General features: G+C 37.1%; 1 pseudogene; it reads left to right on the forward strand.

Annotated features, from left to right (window-relative positions):
* Nucleotides 1-7,185: 7,185 nt before the first annotated feature.
* Nucleotides 7,186-9,287, forward strand: LOC100771625 (annotated as a pseudogene).
* The last annotated feature ends 528 nt before the right edge of the window (nucleotides 9,288-9,815 follow it).

The following is a 9,815-nucleotide window of genomic DNA, read 5'->3' on the forward strand; positions in this document are numbered from 1 at the left end:
TATCATCAGAAACAGAAAGTTACACTGGAGGGTCACTAGAAGTTGAGAGTGATGGCATGTGAGAGGAGTGGTAGATGCAGTGGTTGGGCATCAACTAAAAAACACAAGCAGGTGTGAGAACTAAGTTCTAGTATTCTGTAGCTTATAAGATGACTGTCATTTTACCATCTGTCTCATAATGACTAGAAAAGGGACAATGGATACCAAAACAAGAGATGCTACCCATCCTGATTTCATCATTAAACCCTTGTGCTACTCAGTTATCCTACAGTACCCTGTAAATATGTATAATGAACATAATATCAATTAAAAATTTAAATATTGAACCTATTTCAAAAGAAAGTCAAGACTTTATTAGTAGCGGTTTTATGTTACTAATATACCCAGTTGCACAGAAAATTCCCTGATCCTCTAGTTCTTGCAATTTCCTACCTCTCTTTGGAAATGCTCCCTAAATTTTAGGCCCAGGAATTGTTTCATGAATCTATCTGTTGGGATTAGGCTCCATTATTATGAATCTTAAGTGATTATAGTCTTTTGCCAAGAAATTTGAAGTTAATATTCATAAAGTCTCACCAAAATGACTACCAATAAATAAGCTACACAAGGTCAACAACAATTGACATGCTGAAGTGGAATGGAAAAAAATGATTATGCCTTAACAATACACAAAGAACTATAGCATATTAAGGAATGTTTAGGTGAGGAGAAATACTCTTACCTAGAGATGAACAGTCATAGACTGAACTGGTTATTTTAGGAATTATCTATCTATCTATCTATCTATCTATCTATCTATCTATCTTTCTTTCTATCTATTATCTATCTCTATCATCCATCAATCTGTATCAATCTTTATAGTTATATCAACAATTAGTGAAAAAATGGGTCATAAATTCTTAAAGAGAGCAAGGAGCATGTATAGGATTGTTTCAAGGGAAGAAATAGATGGGAATGTGGTGTAATTATATTAAACACTCAAAAAAAGAAATAATAAATAAAGGTGAGGAAGGTGTCTCAGCTATAACAGCTGATATTCTCTGTGCATGTACACATGCACACACAAATCCATATGTTCACCAACATATAAACAAATACACATACATATACACACATAAATTGTTGGGAGCCAAATCTCGGGGCTGGGCATGAGATCCTAGGCCATGCTTGGCAGGCCACATAGTTAAGCTTTATACAGCAGCTCCTTAGAACCTCAGCTCAAGAAAAGAAACAACTTGACCCAGTCCTCCACCCACAGGCTCAGTCACCTAAGCAACCCTTCCCAGACCTCTTACTCATAAACTCTTTTTCCTGCCAAACATCCTCTTTGTGGCTTCCTAATATCCTGCCTACACTAACACCAGGCTCACAAACAACCTATTCTACCCTCCCCATATCCTGCTCTGCCGACTATATAATCTAGCCTGAGAAAAGTAAAGTTTGCCACTTGATGAGAATCCTGTGTTGTGGTCGTTCTTTCTGCATCTCTTGTCCCCATTCCTTATCCCTGATTCTCTTGTCTCAGGTTGATGTTCTGCAGGTTGGGACAATAAATGACAAATCACACAATCTTTTCTTCATTTGGAAGTGTTTAGAATTCAAATGTTAACTTATTTAATAGGAAAATAGATTCAATTGTATAAGTAATATGAATGTTTATTATTTCAAGTCTTCTTTTGAAAACCAAATGGGAAATGTCTTCTTATTACTTTGGCCTATATGATAAAATTTTTCTCTCCCATCTAATGCTCACAAAAAGACTTAGAAAAATAGAAATAATGTTTTAATATGTTTCAGCCATACCTAGTACGATTTTCTGTCAACATAAAAAAAGTGTCATATGTTTTAAAGATTGCAGTTAAATCATTTACTTCAGTAAATAGATGCCAGATTCCTGTTGTGTCAAAATGATAGTTTCTGAGAAACAATAAAATAATGCTTCAAAAACTACATGAAATTGACAAGCATTAAACACATACAGCTTAGTTAAAATTCCAGACAACCACTTGAAAGTGCATAGTATAATTGTATGCATTGAAAATAGAGAAATACTGAATGCCTCTTGTGTGATTTGACACTAAATTCAGAGCAGAAGTCTTACCTAAAAGGTATATTCTACTATGTACTATTACAGATGACACTTTAAAGACTTGTTGAAATAATAAAATGTATAAAATTATTGTCAATAATACACATAACCTCAGAATTTTAGCAATCCTGATCATAAGTGATATTTACCATGATCCATAAGAAAAGTCTGACAATTAACTTGACAAATGAATCACAGAAGACAAGACAATTACTTAAAATTTTCTGCAAATATTTTTTTTAGTAAATATAAGTGCAGAAAATTATTTTAAAAGATATTTGAAGACAGTTAATTGAACATATTTTGACCACCTACATTTGGCTTTTCTAATTCAATAGGTTTCTAGTATGTACCTTTAAAACTTCTGTCTAAATGGGTGCATTCACTCATTCTTCTGAGTAATGATATTGATTTACCAGCCACAAAAACAAACCCACCAAAACAAAAAGGAATTAAGTCCTCACTATCAATTAAATGTTGAATGCATGGTTTGTATATCTCTGTATCCCATCTGAATAAAAATCATGCTAAATTAATTCTAGAGTTGCTCTCCTGTATAGTTGTGTTAGAATGGATAAGAAAATCTAATTACCTTCCTGGTTAGAATACTTTAGTCTTGCGTATTACATTTAGCCTAGATTTCAGGGGCTTTCCCAGATAAGTGATATCACTTATCTTCAGTTACTCTTTAAACATTCACAGAAATAGGACCATTACAGAATCCGCAGAAAAAGCATACAAAGTAAGGTTTGTATGATGACACTTACTAAAGCAATAAAGATGTGAATATGTAGTGAGCTTATTGAAACTTCATCTCTTCTCTCTTGGACATCACTTGACTTATTAGGATCTATTTGCCTGTTTACATGAGATTTCCCTCAAGCATTATTACAACCCTGTCAATGCCAGCTCTAGCTAAGTCTAATCAAGTCCTCTTTTAAACAGTCAGTTCAGTGTCCATCACCTTAAATATTACTTGCACACATATTTTATGGTGAGCATACATAACGAGTGGTAAATCATACTCCATAAAATAATAGGGATATATAATGACATAACTGGACTAAGATACTTGTACATCTAACTTAGCATGCACTAGAGTGCTCTAGAAGACAATTTATTTTATTTACAGTTCTCCAAAAATCATTAGTTTTTGATTCATTGATATTCACTCTCAAACATGGATCATTTAAATGACTAAACTGATATTTTCCCATTAATTCTGTGTTAAAGTTATATTTGTAGTTTTTTGTTTTGTCTTATTTTTCTAGACATTCTTTCTCTGAACCTTTGGAGTCAGTCCTGGAATTCACTTTGTAGACTAAGCTGGCCTCAAACTCACAGAAAACTGCCTATCTCATTCTCCTGCACTACCCCTGCCCTGCATATTTATACTTCTTATAATATTACTAAATTTATTTGCATTAAGTAAACTTTCTAGTACAGGGAAATTTGAAAGAACTGAACTGTATTACAAAATTTCTAATGAAAAGTGCGTTTAAAATAGGTATGTTCCTAAAATTTAAACAAAGATTGGGATATGGAGGGTATTTAAATATTGATGTTCTTATGAAGAATTTCTAGACATCCTATTAAATGCTGTTTAGTCACAATTTCAAAATGACCTTAAAATTTGAAAGCATAAAGTTTAAAATTTCAGTATAGAAAAATAAAATTTGACTGCTTGAAATGTAAAAAGTAAAATTCAATGTTTGATGGTAATAATAAGTGGAAAATATTCTTTTACCAAAATTCTAAAAGCTTTGAATTGCTTTTATTTAGTCCAGTTTGTTTAGCCCCTACAAGTCTCATAAACTATATATGGTTAATGTTTGTTCATATTTTTGACAAGCATAACTCATAGCACACTCTGAAAATAATCATATCTTCATTTCACTTAAAATTTATTTGTTTTTACTCCATTAATATTATGTATTCTGTATCTGAAAAATAGGCTTCTTCTCAGGTCTTCTGTTTAACAAACCATCATATTAGACCTGGTATATGGAAGTGTTTTATCAGTCTTTCCTAAGAAGTGAATGAATTGGTTTCTTAGGAAGACTTGGGAAATGGATTTCTATTTTCCTTTTCCAATTTTTGTTGTTATTTTGTTTTTCTTGTTTTTGAAGCCAGTTTTTTGAGATGCAAAAGACAATTCTATTTACTAGGCATAGATACATTTCAGAATTCAGTGTTATCCTTGGCTTAGCTACATCAATTTCTCATTTATTTTATATATTTATTTTACTGTGATCTTTGATGAGACAAAAATGAGCCCATCACCTACTTCTCGTGGACATAGAAAGAGTAATGAGAAGAGTTTGTGTTGTTTGATGGCCTTTGAATACTCTTTTACCAACAACTCATAAATATAAATCCCATCTAGTGGGATTTTCTTTTCCGTCAGGTCTATTTATCTAAATACTGTATTAAGTCCCTCCCTAGTGTGTGTAACCGTACTTAAGCCATGAGTTTTTGACAAATTAACATACTAGACATGAGTTCCCTCCTGAGGATGAGGTCTCAAGTTCAATAGTAGAACACTTGAAAACCCTCTGTCACAGTCACACCATTGTTGAACTGATGGACACAGTTGGCATTGTAGCCCATATGGGACTGACAAGACGCTCCTTGTCTGTCCTATTATTTCTACTCCTATCCCTGATAAACCTTCTGAACCCTGGTAAGCCCGTTTAGAATTTAATATCACCTAAACCTATTAGTCCGCCTTAATTAAAGCAAACCTTCCCATTCTAGATTCCTTGACTTTTATTGATACTCTAAGTTAATCACATGCATCTAAGGGTTCAAAGCTAGAATACACTTATAAGAGAGAGCAGGTGATGTTTGTCTTTCTGGGCATAGGACATCCCTTTCATTATGATTATTTGCCTGTTCAACTACAGCTATTCTGCTTTTTCCAAAAAGGCCAAAATCACACAGAGAAGAAAAGGCAGCATTTTCAAGAAAAGTTGCTGGGGAAAAATGGTTATCTGTATATAGAAGAATTAAATACCAAGAATCAAATATCTCAATATAAACCAGAAAATTCTATAACAACAAATTAAGGACTATTGTTCCTAGTAGTAAAAGTACGCTATAATGTATGTGCACAGGGAAATATTTTCTAAATAAAATTCCAGTCACTTGGGAAATAAAGTCAATAATTGAAAAATGGCATTTCATGAAGATAAAATATCTCTGTACACAGTGAAAGTACCTGCTGATTTTGTGAAAAGACCACCTACAGATTAGAAGACCTTCAGTCTCAGAGGGTAGTTCAACAGGAGGTATGCTATGCAGAGGGATGAAACACTGCATCCTGCACAGCAAACTGTTAATTGCAGGAAGTAAACAATTCAGTAGTTTCAAAAAGACCAAGAAACTGACAATATTGACTGATTTTCAAATTCCTCAAATTGTATAAACAATAAGGACATTGTTTATAAGAAATACTTAGACATTGTCTAAGAAATACTCTCAGACAAACAGATGAAAGGAAGAGATGCTGGTCAGATCATGTGCCTTGAGGAAACATCACAGAAACTGTCTAGAAGATGCAGAGAAGATGATCTGGAAGAGCCTCAGGCCAGTCACCAGGAAAGGACACTATCCAACCACTTGAGCTGCTTTCAGGCTGTGAGCTTTCGTGAGGTGTCACCAGAGCTAGCAAGAACTTTTGGAAATGCAGCTACCTTTGAGTAATTTCTACTCCTCTAAGTATCCCTTTACCCATACCTCTATAAAACTCAATAATTCACCAAGTTGGAGTTAGGTGTTATACTTAATTTGACCTGTCATTGGTTCACTATCTCTCGGGTGAATACATATTTGTTCATCTTTCACAAACAAGGAAGGATTGATATTTAGAAGATGTAAATACCCCATCCTAAAAAGCCTGAACATCAAGAAAATAAACAACTCATTCAGGAATATTATGTCATGGGACTATATTGAGATTTCTCAATGGATAATGAACTAATTAGCCATTAGTGGCTAATAAACACATTAAAGAATGTTCACCACCATTAGGTGTCTAGAGAATGCTAGTGTAAAGTACTTTAACATTCTATCTCATCCAGCAGATGCAGGAGAAGCTATGAGAGAAGGAGAATTCCTAATCACTCTGCGTTGAGAGTATAGAATGGTACCACAACCATTGAAACAATGTGGAAATTCTTCAGAAAGTAGGAAATAGGACATTCATATAACCTTGTCATACCACTCCCAAGCATCCAAAAGAATCTATAACCTACTCCAGATATTTTTGATCATTTTTATTGTTGATTTAGTCACAACTGTTAAGAAACACTTACATAAATGGACAACAGCAATGTGGTGTATATAAACATTGTAATTTTCCTAGCTGAATGAAAAGATAAAGTTGTGAAATTTGCAGTTTAAGGGGTAGAGCTACAAGAAAAAAAAATAATGTTTGATACCAAGTCTCTCACTGAACTTTGTGTTCTCTAGGTGAGCCTGGAGGCTTAGAAAATCTAAAGATAATCCTGTATCTTTCTCACCATTACTGGAACTTCAGGCTTGGGCTATCAGTTGGTTTATGAATCAACTGGGATTTACTGTGGGTTATGAATCAACTCAGATACTCAGGAATGTATAGTGTATAATGACATATCTATCTTATGACATATACACTCTAAGGCACTTACAATTTACATGAGTTTACAAACTATGCTTATTTTATTTCGTTTTGATGACTGGACTACTGCTTTTATGGTTTTCTGTTGGGTTTGTTTTAAGCTGTAAATGAACACAGCAAAAAAAAAAAACTATTTTAATTTCACACACATTCAATCCTCGTATTTGTATTTGAGTTTCTGCTTTTCAGATGAAATAAGTTCAAGAGACAAGGTTTCATGACATAAAGTGGATCAATACTTGGAAAAATGTGTTTTGTATTCTAACTTGTAAATTGTCTTGACTTTAAATAGACTGAAGACACTTATTTTGAGAAATTAGGAATATAAAAAACATGAATATATAACTCTATGTGAGTGCATGCAACACGGGCATAATAACATGAAAATATTAAACTGAATCAATATGTTACTCATCCAATATGGGGCATAACCACAATGTTATTCTTCTACATCAATGGACCATCTTTTATATTTTTTCATATAACTGGTAAGTGATGAGCAAGCTACTTTTCCTTTCACTCAAGAAGGTATAATTATATATTTAGTAAAAAAATCTACTTATGCTAATTGTAACATCTGGCATTTTGCAAATATTTATTGGTATGTTTTGCTGTGATATGTAAAATAATGTAACTCACCCATCTAACATATAAAAGATATCAATGACTGAAATAAAATTTAGTTAAAAGAAAAGGGTAAAAACTCCTGCAATATATATGTAGTTTCATGTTCACTGTTAGAATTATTTCTAGAAAATCTTAAAGAGGCAAAGAGATTACTTCTCATTAATGTGCATACTTTCTGAGTAATAACTGCATATCAAATGTTTTGTACAATTAGTTCAAATAAAATATTAATAAGATACAAACAAATGTTTTATGCACTTAATGACAAACTCTTATAAGGTTGAATTCTGACAGCCGTGACTCGTCCTGAGCCTAAAGACGTCCGATTTAGGCATCGCTGCAATATCCGGAGTACTCCAGAGGACTTCAGGAACCTTGCAGAAACCACAAAGCAAAGAAGGGACTGCCTTCATTCAGAAGCAGCAGCTCCATTCAGCCATGGCTGATACCTTCCAGGAACATATGTGCCGCCTGGACATTGACTTTGCACCCATCATTGCCGGCAATGCTGGCAGCATTTGTCCTGCTTCCCGGTCCGTGGAGATGCTGAAGGGGACGATGAAGTCTGGAATGAATGTGGATCATCTGAATTTCTCTCATGGAACTCAGGAGTATCACGCAGAAACTGTCAAGAATGTGCATACAGCCACAGAAAGCTTCGCATCTGACCCCATCCTCATCTTCTACCGGCCTGTTGCTGTGGCTCTGGACACAAAGGCACCTGAGATCAGGACTGAACTCATCAAGGACAGCAGCACTGCAGAAGTGGAGCTGAAGAAGGGAGCCACCCTGAAGATCACCCTGGACGATGGCTACATGGAGAAATGTGATGAGAACATCCTGTGGCTGGACTATAAGATGATTTGTAAGGTGGTTGAGTTGGGAAGCAAGATCTACGTGGATGACAGGCTCATTTCACTGCAGGTGAAGGAGAAAGGTGCTGACTACCTGGTGACAGAAGGGAGTGAACATACCCAGAGTTGCTGTGGATCTCCCTGCTGTGTCAGAAAAGGACATTCAGGACCTGAAGTTTGGAGTGGAGCAGGAAGTAGACATGGTGTTTGCCTCTTTCATCTGCCAGGCAGCCGCTGTGCTTGAGATTAGGAACATCCTGGGAAAGAAGGGTAAGAACATCAAGATCATCAGCAAAATCGAGAACCATGAAGGCATCCGCAGTTTTGATGAGATTTTGGAGGCCAGTGATAGGATCATGGTGGCTCCTGGTGACCTGGGCATTGAGATTCCTGCAAAGGTCTTCTTGGCTCAGAAAATGATGATTGGATGATGCAACCGAGCTGGGAAGCCTGTCATCTGTGCTATGCAGATGCTGAAGAGCATGATCAAGAAACCTCACCCCACCCGTGCTGAGGGCAGTGATGTGGCCAATGAAGTCCTAGATAGAGCTGACTGCATCAAGCTGTCAGGAGAAACAGCCAAAGGGGACTACCCTCTGGAAGCTGTCGGCATGCAGGCCCTGATTGCCCGTGAGGCAGAGGCCGCCATCTACCACTTGCAGTTATTCGAGGAACTCTCCGGTCTGGTGCCTATTATCAACTACCCCACAGAAGCTGCTGCTGTAGGTGCCATGGAAACCGTTTCAAGTTTTGGAGTGGTGCCATTATCGTGCTAACCAGGTGGCCAGGTACAGCCCACATGCTCCCATCATTGCTGTGACTCACAATCCCCAGACACCTTGTCAGGCCCATCTGTAACATGGCAATCTTCCCTGTACTGTGTAAGGATGCAGAACAGGATGCCTGGGCTGAAGATGTAGACCTCCTTGTGAATTTGGCAACGAATGTTGGCAACGCGCGAGACTTCCTCAAAAAGGGAGATGTGGTCATTGTGCTGACTGGGTGACACCCTGCCTCTGGCTTCAACAACACCATGTGTGTTGTGCCTGTGCCTTGATGGCCCTCTGAAGCACCTCTTCTAGCCCCTGTTTCATCCCCTCCCCCATCCCATCCATTAGGCCAGCAACGCTTGTAGTGCTCACTCTGGACCGTACTGTGGCGCTGGGGGACTGGGACACCCGGGAAAATTACTGCCTTACAAACGTGGCCTAGAGCCCAGCTGTCTATCATATGGCCCTACCCAAGCTAGGGATGGAGGAATGTAGAATAGGAAACCCTCTGCCTTTATCAAAAAAGGGCAGCAACAGCTCTGTTTGTTTTGCTCCTGTAGAAAGTTGCCCAAGAACTCCCAGTTCGGGCCTTGAGTCAGGAAACAGCAAGAGTAGGGGCTTAGGACGTGGGGCCCACGTCTCTGGGTAGATAACCCTTGGCCATGGGCCTGTTGCTTTGGCTTCCCCCACTCTTCCTTGTGAACTCCACTCAGTTGTGGCTGCAGACACACACCCCTTCTGTTCTACTGCAGCATCTCCAGGCTTGTTGCTATAGTGCCCACCTGAATGTCAATAAATAGCAGCTGAAGCAAAAA

The sequence above is a fragment of the Cricetulus griseus genome (assembly GCF_003668045.3).
Source record: "Cricetulus griseus strain 17A/GY chromosome 1 unlocalized genomic scaffold, alternate assembly CriGri-PICRH-1.0 chr1_1, whole genome shotgun sequence".
NCBI classification, from domain to species: Eukaryota; Metazoa; Chordata; class Mammalia; order Rodentia; family Cricetidae; genus Cricetulus; species Cricetulus griseus.